At 43.9% G+C, this 24,591-nt stretch overlaps 1 long non-coding RNA gene across 2 annotated transcripts in view; it reads left to right on the forward strand.

Moving 5' to 3' along the window:
- Positions 1 to 10,011, forward strand: part of LOC114598874 (uncharacterized) — a 29,976-nt gene extending 19,965 nt beyond the window's left edge. Inside the window, exon 4 of one of the 2 annotated variants that reach the window (XR_013392900.1) lies at positions 8,948 to 10,011. This is a non-coding gene — a long non-coding RNA (uncharacterized LOC114598874). Of the gene's footprint in view, positions 1 to 2,563; positions 4,531 to 8,947 lie in introns of those variants that run through there. The other variant, XR_013392899.1, reaches the window with a different exon arrangement.
- Positions 10,012 to 24,591: the final 14,580 nt, after the last annotated feature.

Here is a 24,591-nt window from a genome sequence, read left to right on the forward strand (position 1 = left end):
TGTGGGTTTTCCCTGAGAGCAGTGTGCACTGGTGGAAGCAGCAGCAACAGCTCCCTTCTTCATGAGGCCTGGAAACCCTCTTTTGTTCTGTGAGAAACGACGCTTGCGGGGGGTTGGGGTAGAGAGAAACTGCTAGAAGAAAATCATGTCTGAGGAAATGTATGTGAAGTTTCCGTGCTATTTGGGCAACCCCTTTCTTAGGTTATGTCCTGGCTTGCCTAATAAATCGAGCAAGCAATTAGAAATGAACTATTTGACTAACAGAAAAGTGGTATTAAATATACAAGATGCAAAGGTGCAACTTGGTTTTGAAGCAAGATGCGTCTCTGAAAGCTCACTCTTGAAGTCTTGACGTATTAGATACCTACAGAGTACAAGGGAGCTGTTATTTATTTTCTTTACTGAGGACAATGAGTTCTGTCTGTTTCTCTTCCTGTTTCATGGGTTATTCCTCCCCACCTACCTGCAAAAAAAACCCTCCTTACTGATGCAATTGCTGCCAGCCCAGTTTCTTCCACGCCATGAGTTCTCGACTATATCCCGTGTTGCAGTCACCGTACTGCATCCTTCCTGTTGTTGACTCTACAGCTTTGCCCCAACCGCACAGTTTCCCTCTTTTAGACACGTCACGGCAGCGTAAAAGCCTTGTGCTCCACTCCTATATAAACACGTCCATACAAAAGAAGAAAGCATGGATATTTTCTGCAGGGTCCCAGAGAGGAAATTAAATACAGCCCACCCCGCCCTCCAATGTTGGGGCTTGTTCTATTCTTTTTTAGTGTCTAGGTTGCAATATCAATTTTTTCCAAATTCAACCAATACAAAATATTTTCAACAGCACCGTTATTTTTGTTTATTTTTACATCTCAGCCTCACAAAGCAACCCAGGGTGGTTATTTTATTTATTTTAAAAATAAAAAAGTAAAGTTACACTATGCCATGCAATTAATTAATTATTTTTATATTTATAACCTATCTTTTCCTCCAAGGAGCTCAAACTGGTGTACACAACTCTCACTCTCCCCATTTTACCATCACAACCACCCTGTGAGGTAGGATAGCAGGGGCTGGCCCAAAGTCACTCAGGAAGTGAGCTTCAAGGCTCAGTGAGGATTCAAACCCTGATCTCCCGGGTCCTAACCCAACACTCTAACCAGTACACTACACTGTCCAGTTACCACACTACTGGCTATTAGCATTTGTATCTTTCCTGCAGTGTCCTAGGCATGTTAGCAGCCCAATCCCTGCCCAGTAGCCCTGCGGTTCACAAGAAACAGAAGTCAGGAAAACATAGGAATTTATTACACTTTCCCCTCCATTCTCACATTGCCCACAGTAACCCTGGCTCATGCAAAATCCTGAAATCAATAACTACAGCTTGATGGTAAATAAATAATCCGTAACCAAGTTGTTGCTGGACATTTCCAGCGGCTATGACCTCACTGGATTTCCAAGGAATAAGCATCGTCATGGCATAGCTTGAATAAAATGCCCCAGGGATATTTTGTTTGCTTGGCAATGCACAGGAGCTGCTGCCAGGAGCTTCACTGCCCAGGAAGGAAGCCTTGCTAGAGGGGGAATGCTGCCTTTACTCTCAGGGCATATTGAGCAATGGGGAGCTGTCAGGGCGAGAACGAGTTGGACCCCTCTTAGAACATAACTGGCTGTGCACAGGGTGAGAAGTAGAAAGCCAAGGGGGTAATTAAGGGGTGTGCATAATGGGTCACTCCAGAATGTTGTCTTTTGGCAGGTGCATGTTGCACAATGTAATTGATGCAATAATAGTGCATCAGCAGTGGGTTTATACTGGACTGTCCACACATCATTTCTCTTCATAATTTGTTCTGCGATGCTTCTACGATGTTACTGCATTGTTGCTGTCTGGAGGTGCAGTCTTGAACTATAGCGCTATGTCCTCCTAGTGGCACAGCAGTAACTAGCATAGCTTGCAAAGCTAAGCAGGGTCCAGTATGGTTTCCAATTGGATGGGGAACTGATGTTGAGGTTCCTGCAATGCATGGGGTCGGATTAGATGATCCTCTGGGTCCCTTCCAACTCTACAATACTACCATTCTATGAAAAGCAGGGCAAAAGTTTAAAAACAAAACCCAGAACATGTGTGGTAACAAAAAGTTATGGAATTTCAGCGACAAGTTACGGGATATGCACTGACTGGAAATGAAGCCGTGTGATTACTCCAAAACAGTTTTAGATGCAAACAGCATTGAAACTGGGATTGCATTTGACTGGCCTGATACCATCATGAGCACATATAACCAGGAAGAAAAAATATGTCTTCAGAGGCCCTAGAATTTCAGCGAGAAGCTACGCAACAGGTGCTGATGGAAATGAAGCAGTATGTCTATCTTGAAACTTTAGCAGGCTCAAACGGTGTTGAAAGTGGGGTTTCCTATAGCCATCATGAGCATAAATAATCATACATGTGCAATATAAAGGATACCTAGATAGGCGCTAAGGTTTATGACAGGGGGGTTGGGGTGAGCAACTGAGGCCAACAGGCTAGACCCAAGCCCCCAGACTGATATTATCCTGCTCTCTGCAGACTGGCAGACTGACTGAACCAGAAAGATCTTGCAGCAATAATTGCTGTAATATTCTGGAAGAGAAACCAGCTCTCAAGCATTACAAATGCCTATTAAACTAAAAAGACATCTGGCAACCTGCAGAGTCTTGGTTTCTATTGCAGAGGGAGCACAATGGAGCTGGAGCTGCTGCTTGCTTTCTTCTCCTCGCTGGGCTTGCATGCGGATTCTTGGCCAAGTGTAGCGAGTGGATCACACAGCTGGGAAAATGCAACCCTCTCCGCCTGTTTGGCTGCTCCTGAGCCATGTGGCTGAACATGAGAGCACGGGCAGTTGGCCAGCTGCTTTCCTCAAAGTCTGGGTCAAGGCAGTCCACTGGGGAGGCTTGTTTACGCCGTCAACTGCCGTCGCTTGCAAAGCTCTGCTCCGTGCAGAGTGCTGGGGAGCAACCAGTCCAGGGCGCTCCGCAGGGTAATTTCTGCCGCTTGTTTGTTTACCCTCTGCGCTGCTTATGAGGGAGGACCACCGCACTGAGCTTGGCGACGAAGCCCTGTGGTCAGCATGCACGCAAGAACCTGCAGAGCAAGGGCTGGAAAAGGTCACGGCATCTGAGGGGCTGGGAGGGGCCCTGCAAGGCTGCCACCAGGGTCGTTGCTGGGAATCCAAAGGGTTTGACCCGTTTAGGCCTGCACAGTTTGCTCTGTCCTCCCTTAACTGAGTGGCATCTCAACAGGCCAGTTGTATAGTGTTGCTTCAGTGGCTGTGGTATAAACAAAGGCTTGTAGTGCGGCAACTAAAGCAGCATTTTTGTGCAAGGCAACTCAGATCCTACAACTCGACCCCTCAGTCACTGGATACTTCCCCTTACTAGTCACTTAGCATTGCAGGTATAATGCTATCTTACTTATATCTCCCTAGAAACTCAAGGCAAGGTTCCAAAGGGCCATAGTTCAGGGACAGAGCAGCTACTTTGCGCGCAAAAAGATCTCAAGTTCAATCCTCACCATCTCCCAATACGGCTGGGGAGGACTCTGCCCGTCTGACGGTATTGAGCACTGGTCTGACTTGGTGAAAGGCATTTCCCTGTGTTCCCCCATTTTATCCACACAAGAACCCTGTGAAATAGGTCAGGCTGAGAGTGCGTCTGGCCCAGCAAGTTGCATACATAGCTGAGTGGTGATGAACGGTGTCGTGTCTATTGAAAGAGCAAGGCAAAAGAATGTGTTAATCTTGTTTTGGTCTGCACATGGCTGCAATATCTGCGAATGTTGAAATAAGATGCTGAAATAAGTTTTGAAATGAGATTCACCTGCCAGGATGGCTGGATTCTGCACATGAATTGGGAGTGGGAGAGACATCTTGTCCTTCAGTTCAGGCAGTGAAATGCTTTGGGCTGACTGAACTCCCTCTCTCCGGTTGTTCTCATTAGAGTGCATCAAAGACATGAAAAATTGAACTGGGTGGAATTTGTCATTCTGTGAAATTCTCAGAAGGATGAATCCTTCCATCTGGGAGAGGTTTGGCCCAGTGCTGAAACATAGGGAGAGCTGTCTCCTCCCACCAGTGCTGGGACCCCCAAAATTGGAGGGGGAGGGAGCTAGATGGAAAACAGGACAAAGCTTCTGCACCTTTAATAGTTATCCAGAAGGGATTTCAGCAGATGGGTGTCATCTTCATTCACGTGGCCATCCTAAATCTGCACCTTTAATGCAGCAGAATATAAGACAAGAGCTACCAGGGTGGATGCGGATAATTTTACTGACAAAATGTTGGACAGCAGCGCGCGCACACAGGGCCATCGCATAAGCGGCATTAAGGCTGCAATCCTAACTCTGCTTACCTGGGAATAAGTCCCACTGAATTCAGTAGCAGTTGAATTCTGAGGAGGCATGGTTAGGATTGCAACCCAAGTGCATCTTTGCATAGATGCAAGGTAAATGCCATATCTCAGGGGTATGCCCGGTGGCCGGATCCGGCCCAATTGCCTTCTCAATCTGGCCTGCAAACGGTCCGGGAATCAGCATGTTTTTACATGAGTAGAATGAGTCCTTTTATTTAAAATGCATCTCTGGGTTATTTGTGGGGCATAGGAATTCATTCACCCCCCCAAAAAAAATATAGTCTGGCCCACCACATGGTCTGAGGGACGGTGGACCTGCCCCTGGCTGAAAAAGGTTGCTGACCCCTGCCATATCTAATTTGGTCCTTATGGAAGGTTGGTGAGGAGCATAAACTGACACCTTTCGACAGAACGAAGCTTACATAAGTGCTTGCAGTATTTTGGCCTCTGCGATCTGCACCGCTCTGCAACCTCCAATTGCCATTGAAGCCTTTGCCTTATAATTGGCCTCTGCAGAAAGAGAGAGGGGAGAAACCACAGCAGATACTCGGAAAAGGTTGCTCAGGAACTTAATGAGGCAAGAGCAAGACTGACTTGGCAGAAGCAGAGTCCCTGCTTTTCCTGGAAGGGAGTGACTGTACAAAGCTGAAGCAAACCTGCACTTCCTGGTACGTTTTTCAAGGACAAAAAACGGTTGGGTATTTTGGTTGTCCCGATCAGGCAGGCAAAAAAAGGAAAGAAAGTTAAACTATAACAGGCAGTTAGTTATTGCCACTTCCTTAATTCCTTTGGCACCCAAAGTGTCCACCGTTAAAGAGAAAGGAGCTAAAAATGGCACTGCTGTTTGCAGTGATATTTTGTTCTCCACTATCCACAATCTGGGGTGGAGCCTGGATTATATGATTTAATTCCAAGTTGTAGCTTGCAAAATTTTCATCCTTCTTTTTTAAGCAGAATGTTTATTCATGTTCCTGAAAGGTCATCTGGTACAGTGTTTCAAGTAGAGCTCTTGGCCCATTGAACAATATCCTTTCACATCCCACAAGTGGCACCCATTGGAGACAAGGCATTCCTCTCGTGCTGCTTGCTGGTCCACCCTTTTTAGCGGCTGAAGCCTTGGGAAAAAGTAACACAGTTTTGCACAAAGGCTGACAGAATATCCTTGTCCTCTGCCATTTGATATTTTTCCCCTGTGGTGATCTTGACACAAAATGTTTCTCGTGAACTGCAGCCACCTTCCAGCGTGTTTTGAAAAGGGCTGGGTGCTGTTTGTCTGTGTCAGCCCCCACGTCCAGCTAGATTATCAAGGCAAACAAAACAACACGGGAAACTGCTGCTCAAAAGGCCTGCTGGGATGGGAAAGGGAGGCAAGAGCATTTTTTTTTTTTTTTTTTTTTTTGCTTGTGTGGAATGAGGACATCTTTGAGTCGTGCAGGACAAAGAGTGTGTTGCTCACTCCTGCCAAAGCAACTTCCTGACGTCTGGATGAAGCTTTAAAGTTTTCTGAAGAGAAACGGCAGGGAAACCTAGAGAGATACTGTAAAGTGCAGCAAGGCCCAAAGTATGTTTGCTCAGGTGCAAGTTCCTGCTGAGCTCAACAAGACTTCCTCCCGGGTTGGTGTGCATAGGATTGAAGCGTTGATTTTTGCAAAGTGCTTTATTATCCTGCTTGTGTTTTCCCGCCTCCTACATTAGGTAAAAATCATTGCTCTAATTTCACAGATGGGAACTGAAATGGAAAATCACTTGCTCAGGACCCCCACTATGCTGCCGTGAACCCCCATCCCTCTAAACCTATGTCCTGGGTAAGGTAGCCGAGTGAAAAAGAGAGCTGGGCTCCCTGCACCTTTGGTAGTTGTGTAGAAGAGGGAATTTCACCAGGTGCAATTCCCTCTTTTGCGCTGCCCTGTCCTCTTTTTCACCTGCCCACCCTAGTCGAGGACTGGGATCTCTGGCTCAATTGAGACCTCCTAGGGCCGATTCCCCTTCCATCGCCCCATGAGGTGTGCTAGGATGTTGCTGAAGGGCTGGAAGCAGACACTGTGCCTTTAAGATCACACCCACGTCATACAATTAAAGCACATGACTTTCTCCAGAGACCCCCCAGGAGCTAGAGTTTGCCTCTCATAGAGCTACCACAACCAACACTCTCAACATAATACGGTTCCCAGGATTATATGCACCGTATGCAAGTAACCTAACTGTTTTAAGACAGAATTTCACCTGAACTGGCCTCTACCCAGAAACAGAACAGGAGTCCTCCAAGCATCCTTTTTAAAATTATGATTATTTGTGCTTATGATCTTCTTTCAATATTGTTTGTGCCTGCAGACGTTTTGGGGTGATCATACGACTTCATTTCCAATCAGTGCAGACCCTGCAACTTCCCTCGGAAGTTCCATAACTTTTCTTGCCACAATGTTCTGAGTCTGAGGGGTTTTTGTTTTTCTCTTTGTCGTCCTACATTTATTGTGCTGCAACTCCTCCAGACAGCAAAATGTGGTAGGATTGGGGAAGCGTCGCATAACAACTGATAAAGCAGAATAAATTTGCCACTAATGCACTGTTGTTGTGTCAAGAAGAGTTGAAGAATACACCCACAATAAAACACAAGCATGGCTTCTACTTTGGAGATAAGACACACTTTCCTTTTTCTGTGTCTCTCTGTGTGGGGGAGAGACAGAGAAAGATAGAGAGACCTTGCAGCTGCTCATTTGAGTGGGGGGAGATTGCTAGAAGCCATATTCACCTTTCTGCCCCCAACTCATGTCCAGGGCTTAACTTAAGCCAGGACTGCTTGCCATAGCTAATCTCCTTGGCTTTCATGAGCTCTGGCAAGGAGCACTAGTTAAATGAAACCCATATACTCAAGGTTTGCAGCTTCACAACAGCCAGAAATGTTGCCCTTGTTGCTTCCTCTGCCTACTGTGAAAGCCTGCTACACCTGTTGAATTTTTGCCTGCTCTGAAAAGCACAAGAGCTCTAAAGTTGGCAATTCTAGTGGATGGCACCAGCACTGCTCAGGCCCCCCTCCCCGGCCTTAGCTGCTGCCTTCCTCTTATCACTGCTACTTAATACAGCGTCAAAAATGTCTGATCTTTGGGGTCAGATTACCTATGGCAGCAGATGTTTTGCCGGGATTTGAGCCAAGTGCCTGGTCTGGGAACACCAATCCTATAGTAGTGTGGTGAAGCTAAGGAGGTCTGGACTGGATCCAGCTAATGGGTGGGAGATCTGCTAGGAAGCCATTCAAATTTCTAAAGCAAGAATAGGCTCGAGTGTGATCAATAAATAAATAGTTATAGGGCTGCAAATCAATCTACTAAAATTATCTCAGTCAAATGAAACATTCCTCCACCCCAGTTATATGTGGCTTCCCCTCCCCAAGCCAGCTGGACAAATTCCCAGCTCTTCATGGCCTCTACCCCTGGCCCAGGAGGAAACACAGGAGTTTAGGCTGTGGTCCAGCAGGGTAAAGCTGCTCCATGTGGGAACCAGCGGGTTTGGGCAAGGTGAAAGGATCCTCAGGCATGAACTCAACTACCTTGCTATCAGAGCCACAGAGGCGTGGGAATAGCATGCTGGGCCCATCAAGGATCCAGGCTTCCTTCGCTCTGATGATGAAGATAGGTCTCCTGGTGGAAAAAGGGAGAGGGCCTTTTCTGTGGTGGCCTCATAGCCTTGGGACTTCCTGCGCTGGATCTGTGGTGGTCTCCCATGCTTCAAGCCTTTTGGAAGGACCTAAAGACATACCTCTTCCATCTGGTTTGTTCATGATTTATTGTATTTTACAGCCTGGGCTGGGCTGTGGTCTATCACTTAGGCTTATTATTGTGTGAACATGGGTTGCTATAATGAAACAATTGGGGGGGGGGTAGTAATTGGACCTTATTCCTAGATCCCTCACTTTGGGGAAGCCTGTAAAAGCCTCTTTTTTTGTCAAAAGGGGGGGGGGGAACCTTCTCATTTTAAATGAGGATTATTGATTTTTCTGCAGATGCACAATTAGTGGGAATTTAATCAATCAATTGGTGATTTACTGACTAAGATTTATTTAATTGAACCATAATGATGGCAACCGAGCAAAGCTTATCTTCATTGGCTAGCATCCAAGCAGCACCATTTTACAGTTTCAAAAGGCAGTGGAAGAACAAGAGAAAGCCAGAAATTAAAAGTTCCCACCTACAGGGAACATATTCCCAAAAGTGTAAATCTGTTATTGAGCTTTTGGAGGGGGACAGATGTTAGGAAACCTCCATTTCCCCCCACAGAGATGTAGTACTGGTGAGTTATTTATCAGTCAATCTCTCTTTCCAGGGAACTCTTGAGAACTTTTGCTCTTTGAAGGAAACTCTCAGCACCCTTAACAAACCACAGCTCCCAGGAAGCCATGCTTACAGGGGTATGATGCTGCTATAAATATACAGTGCAGATGGGCCATGAAATCAAACTAATCATGCAACAATTCATATGGAAACATTAGAGCAATATAAAATCAAGCAATATAACTTCTACTCTTTCTGTGTTGAGTCATATGGAACAATGGTTTTGATTTGGTTTTCAGATTATTGCAGAAAAGCAATGCCTTCGTAGAGCTGAAGTGGAAGCAGCACATGAGAAGAGAGCAGTCAAGGCAATGGGGACCAGAGGACCTCTGACATTGCTGTGACATCACAGCAGATCAGGTAATGGCATCAAGAAGGAAGAGGCCTGTCCTTCTCCTGTCTCTTGCCCTGGTGTGGAAGTAAACATCATCACCTGCTAACTGCTGTTGATAAAAATATTTGTTGAAGGGAGGGCTACAGGGGTCAGCTGAAAAGTTGGCACCTCTGCAAGGAAGGTGTGGTTTGCAAAGATGTCACAGATTGTGGAAGGGATTTCAAAAATAAAGTGATCCCTGAAGGTGGATGGGAATATAGGAAAGACGGACCCTTGTACTGATTTAAATAAAGATGTGGATGAACAGATGGCACAAGTCATCTGTCCAAAAAATCTGTAAGGGTATGGATGTGCATATTCTTGTTTTCAGAGCAAACATGTTTGTATTTTATCCCTTGGCTGGTCAGACAGTTGAGCTTACTAAGTGCTAAGCACTCTGCAGCTGGGTAGAAGTCAGTCAAGTGTGCAAAGGGCAAGGGCTGAGGCTGGCGCAGGGTTGGCGCCTGTGGGACAAACAGCACAATCTCTGTATACATGTCTACTCAGAAGTAAGTCAACAGAGCTCACTCATAGGACTGCAGCCTAAAGAAACTTGCAAGGCATTCAAACAAGCCAACAAGATAGCTAAATTATGGGGGTGGGGTGGGAGCATATTGATTAAAAAAAAAAAAAGGCCCAGTGTGTTTTTTAAGGGCTTCCTTCCTACAGGATAGAAAACCAGTTGTGGATTTACAAACAGCTTCAACGTTTTCCCAAATGACAGGAAGACATTCTTGTGTAGTTGCAACACTCGTGTTCTGACACCAAGGATTAGTGTTTGGCACTATTGGAAATTTAATCGCTGCACGGTTCTGCTCTCTCTGCTGTTGCCCGTACACACTTCACTTCTAGATAATAGAATTCAAGTGCAACCAATTTCTGAAAAGCATATCACAGGGCAAATAACACAACCAACACTAAAAGGTAAAAAAACAGTAACTCAAACCTAAGAGCAATAAGTACCGGTACTGTATGTGATTTTTCAAAGCATAAAGATAAACACTCTGTGGTACAGCTCCATTTTTTTCAAGAGTGGCAACCTTAGGTACTTAAACTGTTTGTGCACCAATTTTGCATGCATGAAAATCCTGCAAAATAAAATGTTACAAACAAATGAAAAGCTAAAACGAGTCATCATATTATTGAAGCAAAACATTTGCAGTGCTTCCCCTACATCTCTAGTGCCATCTTGTGGCTATTTTTTTCATTCGCAGACTAATAATTATTGTCTTGAACATTAATTCCAAACCCTAGTTTTTGTCTTTCCAGATTGATCTGTTGAAACATTATGCTAATTACTGCACACACCCACACACACCCCTACCTAGTTACTTAAGTTTTCCCCAGATTTGTCCCTAATGGACACTTCATTCTAGGGAAGGGATTTGCAACATCAATAGGAGAAATCCAGTTCCAAACGTTGAGCAATATTAAAATGATCTGCTGGATGGACAGAGTTAGGAACAGCAGCCCTGTCTTGTTGACGGGGAGGCTGCTCCTCTCACAGAGCACACAGACACCATGGGAAATAGGGCCAGCCTAGATCAACCACAAGCGATGTTGTGGGGCTCTGAAATGTGCATTCTGCGGGGGCAGGTGAGGTTGACTGGAATCTGCTGAATTATGACCTGAAGAGGTCCCAGAATCAATCCACACCAACCTAGAGCGGGTGTAAATTATTGATTCATCCCCTAGTGGAATCATCTGGGGAGATTGCAAAAGAAACCTGCTTGGAGTTAAAAATTAAGGTAGATCTCCCAATATCACCTACTCCGGCTCCCGCTAGTCCAGGGCTTTAGGAATGACAGAAGATCTACCTCTTTGCACCCAGTCCAGCCCCATTTAGGATTGCACTGTAAGGTACAACTAATTAAACTGAACAAAGAGATGGAGAAAAACAGTGCCACCAGCCACTCCAAAAGGAGATGCAACTCATCATACACCTTTTAACCTGCATGATATATGTGATTCCAGATGCCTATTTTGTCACATTCATACTTTATACCATGATGTGTGTGTTGGGAGGAGCAGGCATCTGAAGGTGACAGGCTCATCTCAGCCTTCCCTTTGAAAACCCCCCCCCCTTTCCAATGTGCTTTGCAGCACTCAGAGGTTGAAGCAGATGCACCCTGGTGTAGTGGTTAGAGTGTTGGACTGGAACCTGGGAGACCACAGGGTTCAAATCCCCACTCAGCCATGAAGGTCGCTGGGTGACCTTGGGCCAGTCACAGTCTCTCACTCAGCCTAGCCTATATCACATGGTGGTTGTCTGTCTGGTACAGCCAGGATTTATGTTAGGGGGGTAGGCTTTATGGGGGGGGCGAACCTCAGTTAGTTAAGTTTTTTTATTGATTTACTTGATGGGGGTGCAGTTGCCTCCCTCCCCCCTGGTTGTGAGGATAAAAAATGAAGAGGAGAACCATGTATACTACATTGAGCGCCTTAGAAACAAAGGGAGGAAATTAATGCTATAACGGTGGTGGTGGTGGTGGTGGTGGTGGTGGTGGTGATGATGATGATGATGATGATAATGATAATAATAATAATAATAATAATAATAATAATAATAATAATAGTCTTAGAGAGCACACTAGTCAGAATGTCTAGACAAAAACAGAACAGCCATAAGAACTGTGGGCCTCCATCTAGCTACAAATAAGCCCAGTGCCGCCTAGTGTTTAAATTAAATAATGACACTTTTTGCATATCTCTCATCAGAAATAGTCTCCGGAACTATTTCAGGTTAAGAGATGCTGTTTCAGCCAGGAAGCTCATAGATGCAGGGCTTTTGACCCTCCTAGTTTGTAACCTTCTTTAATTATAAAACCATAATCTTCTAACTCTCACCATCTTTCTTCCTCTTCTTCTTCTTCTTCTTCTTCGTCTAATTATACCCCACCTATGTGGCTGGGTTTCCCTAACCACTCTGGGCAGCTTACAGCACATACACAGAACGAAATATATATAAAAACATAACAAAACATCAGACATTAAAAACATCCCGACAAAAGCTGTTTATCAACCCAACGAGAAATAGTTCTGCATTAAATCATTCTCAGCCTTCTTTAAATTCTTTAAAGCAGGGGTGGACAACCTGAGGTACTAGACTACAATGCCTATCATCCTTGACCACATGCCATGTTGGGTGAGACTGGTAGGAGTTGCAGGTCCAGAACATCGGGGGGGGGGGGGCAAAGGATCCCCATCCCTGCTATAAAGCAAAGAAAAATTACTCCTGCAATAGTTATATTCCTAATATCATCAGTCTTATCAATGAACCTCTAACGTGTAGAGATCCACCCCCCACCAGCACCACCCAAATCAATGTAGATTTCATATTTCACTGCATGATTTGCAGAAAAATTCTAACAGTTAAAGCTTATTGGTGTGAAATTCCCAAGAGGAGGCGAAATGGGTGGAAGAAGTTGAATCATCGCAGGTGTTGTTGACAGGAAAGCCTCAAGTCGCTAGAGTGACGCTTTGTATTTTCAAGACAAAGAGAAAGTTCCAGAAGAAAGAAAGTCGAAACCTGAGGGAAATTTCACTTTAATGAAGGCAGCCTTGCCACATTGACAAGAGGAAACAACCTGCTTCAGGTGGTAATGGTGGGAGGAGGCACACTGGAATAGCTGTAGATGAAGGCAGGAGGGATTGAAATCTGAATAGTGCAGGGAAACTTTGTGAAGTGTTGGTTCTGGGGGACTGCTTACGGTAGATTCCACTTCAGGCAGCAAAACACCTTGGGCTGGCACTGCATGTTTTATGACAAAAGAGGGGAGAGTGCTGTTGTGCTCATGTCCTGCTTTCAGGCTTCCCATAGGCATCTGATTTGTGAGAACAGGATGCTCGACCAGATGGGCCACTGGTCTGCTCTAGCAGCGTTTTCCCCAAGTTCTCGTGTTTATCTTATATAATTATTTATGTATTAGTATGACGTGAGCCATCTTGGAAGAATTAACTCTCAGGGTTCAGCATTCAGTAGAATGCAATGTTCTGGTCAAATTCTCTCAGGGTTCAGCATTGTTCCCTGGGCCAGTGTGGTCTAGTGGTTAAGAGCGGTGGACTCGTAATCTGGTGAACCGGGTTCGCTTCCTCCACATGCAGCTGCTGGGTGACCTTGGGCCAGTCACACTTCTCTGAAGTCTCTCAGCCCCACTCACCTCACAGAGTGTTTGTTGTGGGGGAGGAAGGGAAAGGAGAATGTTAGCCGCTTTGAGACTCCTTTGGGTAGTGATAAAGCGGGATATCAAAATCCAAACTCCATATCAGAACACCAGTCTCTCAGTCTGTCCCCCAAATCATTCTGAAACTTTGGTGCTCATGTTACAGAATAAGGATGGGACTTAACATCTCTGATTTTTTTCTTCTTCTTGTCCATATGTGTTAGGAAGGGGAAACACTTTTCAAGAATTCTCTTGTATCAAGTATTTTCAATACTTCATCAAACCATTCCTCCATGGAAGGTGTCCGGCTGCATTTCCAGCAATCATGTAATTGAAATTTTGCTGCTGTTGATAAAAGAGCAACAGGATCCCTTTGTATTATAGGGATTTGTTCTCCTTGTAAGACTGTAACTGCAATCAAAGTAGTCACATGTACTCTATTATACAAGTGATGCATGCAGAGTTTATACTTTATATATTGTACAATCTGAGCCCAGTGCCTAATTACTTTCAGGTACGCCCACCATAAATTCTATAGGGATTTGTTTCAGGTGGGATATTTGGGAGGGAAGTAGCTGCTACTCAACTTTTTAATGGGTCCGTATATTTATAATAGTGGTTAATTCTGTAAACATGTCTACAGTTGATGACTTTTAAGTTCCATCTTCTTTTCTAGCCCCCTGTTATCATGCCCCAGATAACAGAATGACTTAGCCAGAGCACCATATTTTCAGCCTTTACTAGCCAGTGGCTACCCACCAAATCTTGATAAATAAATTTGCATTCTCAACTGCCAAGGTCTTGAGCCACCATGAAATCAGTAGAATGCAGGGTTCTGGTCAAATTTCAAAGGAGCCATTCCATTGTCTGGCACAATGTGTCCTACTTTTCACTGCACCATAAAGCCTCTAATCTACATGCCTACTTATTTCCTCCTCCTCACCATCCCAAGCTGATGAGAATGATGTCAAACTTGGTCATGTGCCAGGCTTTTTTCATCCGGAACTCAGCGGAACCCAGTTCCAGCACCTGTCAGGTGGGCGCCATTGCCATTACTGTATAAGAGAATGAGGCAGGTGTTCATGGTGAACGCGCCTCTTTTTCTAGAAAAATGTGAATAGTTCTGCTATCCTCTGAAGTAACCACTATTATAAATACATCTGGCAATCTTGAAGAGAAAAGAGAGCATCTTAGATCTGCAAAAGTATAAAAATCAGAAGATGGAAAGAACACACACACACATTCTGGGATGGAGTCTGAAGCACAATCAAGCAAATAACAGAAGCAAATTTAAAAAATGCATTCGTAATTTCAATGAGACATTACAGGCAGCAGTTGAAAGTAGCTCTTTAAAAAGCTGACGTATTGGAAATTTAACAATGAGATGGGACTGATGCTTAACACGTGGGGGATTCTGAACATGCTAAAATTAACTTGTGAAGCCAAGGGCTTAGAAAAATGTAAAGCTTTGAACAGAAATGGGAATGTTTTACTCAGAATAAGAGAGATTCTGAGGTAATTTGGCTGTCTCCTCTGAAGTTCTAATGGACCCCTGTGCTTATTGTGTTGCATATAGCCCTTTAAAGAAAAGGGGTAGGGCAGAAATGGTCACATGATTACAGTGGGTCACAGGCCATATAAGGGGTGAGAGCTGGCCTGAGAACTGAGAGAGACATACCCAGGCTAAAAGGTTGCCTGAGAGCTGAGCCTGGGCTGGCAGATTGAGTTTTGTGGACATGGATCCGGGTTCAAAGCTAGCATTTTGCTGCCTGGCCTTGGCCAAACTGCGCTCTCTCTCTTTCTCCTTTTTCAAAATGGTAGTAACAGTCACACAGGCTTGTTGCGAGTGCGACACAGTAAAGTCTGTGAAATGCTTGGCACATCATGAAGGTTATAGAAATGATAAGATCCACCCACCATGCTCTTGCAGCCTTATCTGCAGCACGCAGGGCTGATACTGCCTGGCAGGGCGGGGGCTGCTCCAGGGTGGAGATGTCAGGTGCATGTGCAATGTCTCAGTCCAATGACAGACGTCAGGCCCAGCCTTGGAGGAGTTGCTTGCTTTGCAAGATTTTGGAGGGGCTGCAGAACAACGAATGAAGGAAACAATGTGTGGACAGTCAAGTCCACACATATAAATCTGCCACTAACACACTATCATTGTATGGACAACAACTACCCCCAAAAATAAAATAAAAATGGCAGTCTCTCTACTTCCCACCCTGTTGCTCCTTTGCTGAGTTTCCTTGCCTTGGTACCTTGGGAAATTGAGTTTAAAGGTGCCTGCAGTTGTGCTGGTGGTATTATTATTATTATTATTATTATTATTATTATTATTATTATTCCATTTGCATCCAGTGGGTGTGCATATGTGATAATTACTAGAATCCCCCCACATGTTGCAGGAAGAAAAGTTACCCTCTCCTCCTTCCCTGCTGCAGCCTGGAGGAAAAAACCCTCAGAAGGGGCCCCCTCTGTGCTGTATATTCTAGGGTTCACGTACAGAGTGAGCTTAAGGCTTTCTGCTGTATTTTATCAGCCTATCTACCCATGTTCCACTTTGAATCTCTCACTCACTCACATGCACACACTTTACAGGGATTTGGTGGCAACCTCTGTTTTGCATACATGATGTTCTGCTGCCATGGCTGGTTTTGCCTTCCATCTTGTCAGATCATTTGGCTGCTGTCCCTGCAGATGGGCAGCTGCCAGCTCTGCTAATAAAGAAAAAGGAAAACCTGGCAACCATGCAAAAATATTACTGGTTTGACTTGATTTTCTTTTTAACATAATGCTTGGCTAATTGCTTCATGCCTTTTTAAGTGTTCCATGACTCAGAGATATTAAGCGCTTGCTTCGCAAAGCCGAAAAGGGGTCTGCTGTGAAGAGCATTCAACATTTTTACTCTAAATGCAAAAGTCCCTAGGGGGCCAAATGGCAGCACCATTCTTCTGTAGGTATAATCAAGTGTTTGAATCCCCCTGTTTCAATAGCCTGCCTTATGAGAGTCACTGCCTCTTTTCATGAGCGTTGCATTGTTTTGTTCTTTTCCCCGAAAGCAAATAATAAAGACGAGAAGCATAGCTCAAAAGTTTTCAGTGGGAAAAAATAATGTCAAAGGAAAGGAATGTGGATAATTTGAAAGGAAAGAAAGAGATAAATTAACCAATAAAATACAGTACAATATAGTCTCATTAATAATTTTTACATGTATTAATTGTATCACTTATGCACTTATATACTCTATTGCATACTCCATTGTACTGCTTTACGTTCTAGAATTGGAAGTCCTACGAAGAGGCCTGTTGGGGTCAGTCCTAAAGCCCCCCTCATCCAGCGTTTAGCTTCCCACAATGGTTGGCCAGATGTTTCACAGAAGGAGGCTGCTAGGAGGGCCTGAAGGCAGGGACCCTGCTAGGTACTTTGTCTCTTTCCTGCGTGCGCGCACACTTACCTCCATCTCCTTTAGGGTGGTCATGTTTCATACTTCACAAAGAATAATAATCCACCTTTTGAAGGGCTGTCAGAGGAAACGCCTCTCTTTGAAGGTGTCCTCTACCAGAAGGGCTATCCAGTCCCAAGCTCAGATTAAAGAAAAGGACTCTCAGAAGGGGGAATGGGGCCTGGAACCTACCTGTCAGCAGCCAGCATTTGGACAGTAGACAGAGCAAGCACACAGGTCACTGTCTTCCCCACTAGGGTGAGATGTATTTCTATGCAAATGATAGCAATTACAGTCGTACCTTGGATCCCAAATGCCTTGTGAGTCGAACGTTTTGGCTCCCGAACGCCGCAAACCCGGAAGTGAGTATTCTGGATTGTGAATGTTATTTGGAACCTGAACGTCCGATGCGACTTCCAATTGGCTGCAGGAGCTTCTTGCAGCCAATTGGAAGCTGTGCCTTCGTTTCCGAACATTTTGGAAGTTGAACAGCCTTCTGGGACAGATTTCGTTTGACTTCCGAGGTATGACTGTATTTCTAAATTTGTATCCGTGCATATAAATAAGCTTATGCAATTGCATGCAGGTCTGTGTCTTATCCTTTTTGTGATGGTGCATGTATGGGATCCTAATCTCCTTTTTACACACACACACCCCACATCCAGCTACTACACAAATCTCTGGGCAAATTAAGATGCTCCCTGTCTTAAGACAATAGCCCTTTCCTGCTATTCCTCTCCAGCAACTGATCTTCAGTTGGTCTGCTGCCCCTTAGCATGTGTGGGGCATTGTGGAGTGAAATTGGAGAAAGAAAGTCCGCCCTCCAAAATAGGATTTGGGTGTGACCAAGAGATCAGATGGAGAGTTTTCTCTTAAATCATGTACAATGCAGATGGCAAAGCACAGGATGTGGCCACCAGTTTCTCTTATAGTACATTGCCGTGGTGCCACAAGGATGGCTCCAAGGGAATCCTTTTTTGGTTTGTTTGTTTTTTTCCTGCAGAAGTAACCTGGTGATCTAGTTGGACAGGTGTTTTTAGTTGGGAAGGAAAGCATGTAATTTGCTGTTCAGCCAAACACAGCAAGTCTTGCCTGTGACTCAACAGCATCATTTGTGTCTAATCATGTATGGAATCGTTTTCTTTTCAGGCAAAAGTTCTCTAGTTTTGTATAATTTGGGGGCTCAGTTAGCCTTGTGGCAAATGACTCCCCACTCTCCATTTAAATCTGGATTTCCCCTAAACCTTGCTGAGATTATTTTGTTTCCTTGGTTTTAGAAGGCGGGGTAATTTGATCTCTCTCACAAATCCACATGGGTTGTAATTCGGGTAGTGCAGTAATGGTTGAAATCTTCCTATACTTTAAGGAACTATCAGCTGCACTGTCCCCATGTGGTAGTACAGGCTATTATCTGCAAAAGTTCATGCTGTAATGATTTAGCTAGTTTTGATACCACGGGACATTCTTCTTTAACCAGGCTCAGAATGTGACATCATTGTTTATAGTTCAATTTCGGTTTCAAGATCCTCACTGAATGGACAGATACAAAAGAGGCCAGGGTTCCTTCATCTTCAGTCATGGTTTAGAAGAGGGAATTTAAAGTGCAGCAGCTATGGTCTCTTTTGTATCTGACCACCCTAGTTCCACTTGGAAAGAGCCAGTGTGGTGTAGTGGTTAAAGTGTCAGACTAGGACCTGGGAGACCAGAGTTCAATCCCCACTCAGCCCTGAAGCTCACTGGGTAACTTTGGGCCAGTCACCGTCTCTCAGAGTAACCTACCTCCCAGGGTTCTTGTGAGGACAAAATGGGGAGAGGGAGAACAACGGATGCCACCTTGAGCTCCTTGGAGAATGGGGAGGTATAATAATAAATAAATGCTGCTTTATGTCCATCAAAATTGCTCTTGCTATAGGTGTGTGTGTATGCAGCACACTAAAGTCAGAAGGAAATAATTATTCCAGGAGAGTAGATGTATTGGTCTGCATCAAGATAGGTGTCGTTGGAGTGTAACATCATGTGGGCTGTCCAAATTAAACGGGAACTCAAATTGCTGCCAACACACAGTATGGGCAAGCGATGGTATAGCACAAGAATGCAACGATTTGGGTCACCAAACCCCCAACCCCTCATTTTGTAATCCTAACCCTACTTACCTGGGAGTAAGCCCCAATAGGACTTATTGTTGACTATACATGGTTTGCACTGTTAGTCTCTAAAATAGGGTGGTGTATAACTCAAACGAAAGTAAAACAAACACTGTTGTTCCTGGCAAAGGCATTGGAAGCAACAGCATTTAGGGTGCAATTATATACACACATATTTGGGAGTGGTGCTTACTTCTGCATAAACATTCATAGGATTTCAACATTTGGGGTATACAACAGAGCCTTCCTTGCCTTGACTGCTGCTTTCAGTTTCCACACAGCACATTTGAAAACCCAACAGTGTCCTCTCCTCTCTGTGAAACGCCCGTGCCTTTGACAATAAGAAAACAAATGCCGCAGCCAGAATATTAGCATGAATACATTGTGTGGAGGCTTAGAAGGAAAGCTGTGCTGCCCACTCTAAAGTGAGTCACAGTTAAACTGCATATGAGGATAACAGTGAAGCTTATTAGTTGTGGCATGCCCTTGTGGAGAGTATCTGAGTTGAAGGGAGGGGAGCAGTGTGAGTAGTGCTCAGCAGAAAAAAGCCAGCTTTGGGCAATTAAATGCTTGGGTGTGGTGAGAGAGACAGGTTCGGGAAGAATGGGTGTGACCCCAAAGTGTAGCTGCAGCAGCACGGAGGCACTCCAAAGAACGTACAGGAGATATGCTGTCTGTGGTAACAGACTTCTTAGGCCCAGTTCCCACCAATAGCTGCATGGTGGCCTCAGCATGGTGAGTCAATCAGAATTGTAGAGTTGAGGATTATCTAGTCCAGCTCCCTGCCATGCAGGAATTTGCAGCTGTCCCATACAGGGACCGAACCTGCGACCTCGGTGTTATCAGCACCATGCTCTAACCAGCTGAGCTCTTCATGTGTAGCTGCTCATAGTGTGGAGGAGCAATTTTCACAAGAACACCTCTCAGCAATGTGCTAGGGATGGCATGATGGAAATGAGCTGTCTCTGCCAGTGGCGTAGCGTGGGAGGTGCAGGGGGGGCCAGCCGCACCGGGCGCAACATCTGGGGTTAGGGCAAATCCACAGGTTAGGGGGCGCAAATCCACGGGTTAGGGGGCGCAAATTACTTGCCTTGCCCCGGGTGCTGACAACCCACGCTACGCCACTGGTCTCTGCGGTAAGAGGCTTCAGACCCACTGGATCTCTTGTTGGCAAGGTGCTCCACAGGTCTGGGCCAATGACACTAAAAGCTCCACTTCGTGTTGGTGTCAAGCAAGCCTTGCCAACACAGGAGACAACCAATTGCACTGCTACAAATAATCTCAGTGACTGAGAGTGAGGAAGCGTTTTAGGCAGTCCCTTGGGTACTCTGGACCCAAATTGTCCAGGGGTTCCTAAACTAATTTTGAACCTGGCTCAGTAGTAGATGGTCAACTAGTGCAGCTATTATAACAATGGTGTCACATGTTATCGACCTGAAGCTCCCATCAGCAACCTGGCTGTATAACTTTGCGCCAGCTGGAGCTTCCAGACCAGACCCAAGGGCAGCCCCACATAAAGTGCATAGAGAGTCAAATCTTTAGAGGGTTACCATCGCCTATTGACTAGTAGCTGTGACGTCTCTTGCTATAAGCAGCAACACCACCTTTCCCCATACCTATTCTATCTGGAGAACTTTTTCAAAGTTCAATTTTACCTAGAAAATGCTTAGAGGGTATTTTGAATTATGAAAGAAGACTGTAAGCCCATAATGCCCTTTTATTTTTTACTTTTGCTCACAAACCTGACAAATAATCGGCATATGGCTGATAAAGTTTGCAGGTTCTGCAGAACTAGACGTAATCAGAGATGCTGGCTGCAATCCAATGGCATGTGACAAGGCTTATTAGAATATTGCTTTTCTGCAAGTCTAAGCTTAAAAGGTAGATTGTGGTTTAAGAAGGGAGAGCTGCAAAAGAAGAAAGCACCAGATAAACCCCAATGCCTGCAAATAATTATTTGCACATATGTAAGGCACTTTGCTGGATCATAGCCATCACCTTCATGGCCCCCAGGGAATCCTTTTGAAGAGTGCCGAGAATCTGTAAGGTTGCTTCCAGGTGACCTGCTTGTTGAGCATCCATCCCAATTTACTTGCAGCAATGTTAGACAATAAACGCCTCAATACAACTTTGATGACACTGAGCATTTATAATAATTTGTGCTCATATGCTATTGGGGCAGCTAAGCATTATTATTATTATTATTATTATTATTATTATTATTATTACTATTATTTTTAATAAATTAAATTTGTATGCCGCCCTATACCCACAGGTCTCAAGGCGGTTCACAAGATAAAATAAAAATATAAAAACACAACATACATAATCGAAACAAAACCAACCCCATTACCCCCACAATTGTGCTTTCAACACCATTTGCACCTCCAAATAATATGAGACTGCTTTGTTTACAATATTTCCCTGCTAAAATCCTGTCACTGTTCACATCACAAATGTTCCACTTTTCTTCTGCTACAGCACAAGAGTTCGGACAGCAATAATGCAGTAACATTGGGGGGTTCCCCTCTTTTTTGTGTGTGGGGGAGAGAGGGTTTGTTGTGCAACAGCACAACCTGAATTTCCCTGATATAATAATAATAAAATAATAATCATTTTATTATTCTTACCCTGCCACTCTGGGCTGCTTCCAACACATAGAAAAACATAGTAAAATCTCGCGTTCCAGGGTTGCCTTCAGATGTCTTCTAAAAGTTGTAGTGTTATTTACCTCCTTGACATCTGAAGGGCGGGAGGGCGTTCCACAGGGAAGGCAGCACTGTGAATAATAATAATAATAATAATAATAATAATAATAATAATAATAATAGTATTGTTTATAAATAATATGTATGCATGTAATTGAATCCCACCCCAAAATACTGAAAATCATTATTCTCTTTTTAAAATTCTACTCCCAAGATTATTGGAAACTAAATATTAAATCAGTTTACGTAGTGATGTGTTTTCAATAAGTTCAGAAGCAGCTTGCTAGAAAGGTCTAGTCGTGTTCCCTTAACATTCTAACTGAAAAACTCTAAGGTAATAAGCCAGATATAATTTATAGCTTAAGTTATCTGAAAGGAAAAAAACCATGTATATTATAAAGAGAGAGACAGCAAACAGAAGCATGTCTTATGCTTATATACAAGGGCAAAAGGTTAATCCGTTTCAAGATTGCAACATTTCAAGACTGTAACAAGGGGATGTCCCCAAGAAATATGCAGGTTGCACCTAGTTACATTTGTATAAATTAACACTTTTGCAAGAATGGGCAGAGCAGGGGGGGAAAGGAAGAATGTCAATGAAAAGTAACTAGATCATTCCTTTTTTTTAAAGCACACATTCTTTGAGAAAGGAGGCAAAGTAGCATGAACTGTTGTTACAGTTTGCTGGAGAACTCTGAGCTAGTGTCAAATGATACTTTAGCAGAAGGACATGAATAAAATGTCTACATTGGCATCATTCAGTAAAATAATGATGCTGCACAGTCTAACAAAGTCTATGATGTTTTGCTGAAGAAAATGGCCCATTTTTTAATATATGCTTCATACTGGCACCATGTAGAAGCAGCTCATAGCTGTCAACATTTCCCTTTTTTTTAAGGGAAATTCCCTTATTCCGAATGGGATTCCTTGCAAGAAAAGGGAAAAGTTGACAGCCATGAAGCAGCTATAAATTTAAAAAGCATACAAATAGTGTTCATTGATTAAGTTACAGCAAAACAGTGATTATTGCTTTTTTTTTGTAGTTGTCCAGGGACATTTTATACATTATGTTTGCTGCCAAGCAGCAAATGAGGAGCCCCAGCCATTACATGAAAATAGAAAAGCTCGTAGGCGTTTCTTGATATGCAGATGAAATGATATGAAAAGCCTCATCTGATGGATTTCTGTCTGTCACAGTGGTACTCAGGGCACAGAATCCTGCTAGGAAAAAATTGCAACCATATCCTAAAAGCAGGCTAAACATATGGTTAAAAGTTTTGAGCGGCGGGGGGGGGGTAGGCTGTGTGCCTGAGGTCGCTTCTAATTCCTGGATCCAACACAGATTCAACTCCTGGAATAGCCAGGCTAGCTTCCTGGTGAGGTAATGGTCCTCTAAGTATAGGCCATTAAGGCAACAAAGGAAGTGCCTCTGTGCCAGATAACAAATGAGTGGGTAGATAGGCTGGGCAGACAGGAAACAGAACAATGCCTGATTTTTGCTGGAATCAAAGACTGTGGATATGGAAGAAGTGAGACCCTCTTGGGGTGTTAATCTGTGAACCCCTCCATTGTAGGCTCAGGTTGTAGATATATGTGTGTGTAAATAAACCATATATCCTAAAGACATCACAGTCTCTGCTGTCCCTCATTCCAAAGGAAACATGAACCCTGAGTAAACCCCTGGGATCTTCTGCCGCTTGGAGACTGGGATGGTGTGCAATAATATACATTGAAATAAGTGGAATTTCAGTTGAGATGGGGGATAAGTTTGATTCAGTTTACATTTAAAGGCAAACCTACCTAATTCACACTGTGTAAAACTGGAGCCAAAACACAGCTACCTTTCAAAATTCAGAGTCATGTGAATTTCACAGCGCAATTCTCCAACCAATAAACGTGTGCAAAAAAAGCATATAGCTGGAGAAATTGTGTTAGTGAAAATAACACACAAAAATGCATTGTATTAGGGGAAATCACTTTCAAAAAGGAGCGTGTGTATATCAGGAAGAAATTGCAGCAAATTGCTGATATGTGGAAATGTAGGGAACTGAACTTCTGATTGGAAAAAATGAGAAAATGAAACGGAACAATTTGTGCATCCTTAGTCCTAACCACACTAGAAACCCAAAATCCTGTTTAATTTGGTGAGATTTTGATCCAGCTGTCAGTCTGTTTAGGATTAGGATTCTCAGCTGAACTTCCTGCAGCTGTAAACTTTTCGGTGTAACTGAGCATGCCCACTTTAAACCATGAGAATGTATGAGGGAGTTCTGCTAAAGCACTTAATGGAAGAAGCAGGTAATGATGTTTCAGACACAGCTGGAAAGGTAATGGGGAGTGTCTCTGTCTGCTCATATCTTTCATTTACTTAAGTTGTTTTGCTTGTCCCTCTAATAGAGGAGTAAGTAACATGACCTGCTCTACGGGTTCTTTTAAGAGAAAGGAGTAAAGTCAATTAAACTGTCATTTTATACCCACTTACCAGGAAGAAGCCCTACTGGACTCAGTAGGTCTTACCTCTGAGTTAGACATACATGAGATTGCATTGCTAGAGACCTGATGCATTGTCGTGACTTTGTATAACATATATATGCTTATAGAAGCTGAATATGATTCAGCAAAGCCTTTGCTTGGTAATGCTAAGAGGAAGAGTAGTGTATGTTGAAAGTGGAAGAAATGGCACTGACCATTGAATTTTGCTGAAAGTGGTGCTACAGTTTGCTTTGTAGGGGTTTTACCTAGTACTTGCAGAAGTACTCTTTCTGTTCCTTCTCTGTGTTGACCAAGGAAGACATGCCTAAGCAAGCCCCAAGATTAGAGCACATGTTTGAAGTTATAAAGGTAAAAGATAAAGGACCCCTGGACAGTTAAGTCCAGTCAAAGGCGACTATGGGGTGTGGCTCTCATCTTGCTTCAGGCGGAGGAAGCCACAGATAGTTTTCCAGGTCATGTGGCCAGCATGGCTAAACCACATCTGGCACAATGGAACACCAAGACAGAAGCCAGAGTGCACAGGAATGTCGTTTACCTTTCTGCCACAGTGGTACCGATTT

The sequence above is a fragment of the Podarcis muralis genome, chromosome 5 (genome assembly GCF_964188315.1).
Source record: "Podarcis muralis chromosome 5, rPodMur119.hap1.1, whole genome shotgun sequence".
Taxonomy (NCBI): domain Eukaryota; kingdom Metazoa; phylum Chordata; class Lepidosauria; order Squamata; family Lacertidae; genus Podarcis; species Podarcis muralis.